The following is a 1,584-nucleotide window of genomic DNA, read 5'->3' as shown; positions in this document are numbered from 1 at the left end:
TAATTTCTTAAGAACATAAGAGAAGCCAATGTTGGATCAGGCCAATGGCCCATCCAGTCCAACACTCTGTTGCACAGTGGCCAAAAATACCAGGTGCCATCAGGAGGTCCAGCAGTGGGGCCAGGACTCTAGAAGCCCTCCCACTGTTGCCCCCCCCAAGCACCAAGAATAGAGAGCATCACTTGCACCAGACTGAGAGTTCCTATCTATACCTTGTGGCTAATAGCCACTGATGGACTTCTGCTCCATATGCTTATCTAATTCCCTCTTGAAGCTGTCCACGCTTGTAGCCGCTGCCACCACCTCCTGTGGCAGTGAATCCCATGTGTTAATCACTCTTTGGGTGAAGAAGTACTTCCTTCTTGTATTGTGAGAAAGGGAGAAAAATACTTTTTTCTCTACCTGCTCTATTCCATGCATAATCTTACAAACCTCGATAATGTCACCCTTCAGCCTCCTTTCTCCAAGCTAAAGAGCCCCAGCGCGTCAACCTTTCTTCATAGAGAAAGTGTTCCAACCCTTTTATCATTCTAGTTGCCCTTTTCCCAATTTCCTGAACATGCTGCAAGCAACTAAACCAAAACCTTCTACGCCTACAGCTTCCTCCTCAAAAATAAAATAAAATAGCATAAACAAGTAAATAAAATTATGTCTTACAGATGACCCACACCCTCAAATAACCAGGCTCGGCAGCTGAAAAGATAGTGCAACTTGCGTGTTCAGAGACACGTATGTCTCCCGCGATCACCTAACTGGCCAGTGTCAGCAACAGAAAACCAGCCTATCCAGTTGCTCTCTCCGATTCATACAGAGCTCATTTCGCATTTTACCTTAGAACACGGCATAGATAACATACAAAGCCGCGACCGAGGAAAACGCGTCAGAAGCCGAGAGGACAACATTTATCGCCTCACGCCCTTTTTCCTACCACGCAGCCCAGCTAACGGGGAAGGAGGGGCGTGCGCGAGGATCTTCTGAAGCCGCGCTCGAGCAAGATGTTGTACTCCACCTGGCCTCACGTGACAGCAGCGCGGCGGGGCGGGGCGCAGCGCCCTCAAGCAGTCAATCGGAGCCTTTTTACGCTTCTGTCCGCAGCCAATGAGGTGAGCGGTTGCGCAAGGCTCCCATCGGCGCCGGCCGACGCCCAATCCGAGCACTTGCTGCTGAAACGGGGCAGCCGGCGCGTACTCCACCTTCTCGCTTCGGCGCTCCTCCCTCGGGGGAGAGGAGGGGAGGAGACATGACTCCGCCTGGCTAGTAGCCCAGCCTAACCCAACCGTACTGAGCTGCGGTGCCTGGAGGCGGGAGGATCGGGGCGCCGCGATCTGATTGCCGTCGCTGAGTCGGTCGCGGAGGTAAAGAGGGCGACGCAGGGGATGGTGGTGCGCCAGGAATGGGGCGGGATTCGCGATCGCTGTCTTGACGGGGAGGCGGTTGGGCGCGCGGACTGACGGTTGGGCGAGGGAGGGGGGCAGGGGGAGTAGCGGCGGCAGCTGCTGCTCCGAGAGCGAGGGACGGAATCCACCAGCGCTTTCTCTGCCGCTGCGAGTGGACGGCGGTTGGGACGTTCCATGTGTCCGTGGG

At 55.0% G+C, this 1,584-nt stretch overlaps 1 protein-coding gene across 1 annotated transcript in view; it reads left to right on the top strand.

Moving 5' to 3' along the window:
* Positions 1-1,285: 1,285 nt before the first annotated feature.
* The window catches only part of MPP7 (membrane protein, palmitoylated 7), a 149,655-nt gene continuing 149,356 nt past the window's right edge, over positions 1,286-1,584 (top strand). The window contains exon 1 of the mRNA XM_015421412.1: positions 1,286-1,355. The gene's annotated coding sequence lies outside the window, so the exon portion shown is untranslated. The remainder of the gene's footprint in view (positions 1,356-1,584) is intronic.

The sequence above is a fragment of the Gekko japonicus genome, unplaced genomic scaffold (assembly GCF_001447785.1).
Source record: "Gekko japonicus isolate JY-2015 unplaced genomic scaffold, Gekko_japonicus_V1.1 scaffold725, whole genome shotgun sequence".
NCBI lineage: Eukaryota > Metazoa > Chordata > Lepidosauria > Squamata > Gekkonidae > Gekko > Gekko japonicus.
Note: the sequence above shows the minus strand (reverse complement) of the source record. Positions and strands in the feature narration are given on the sequence as shown.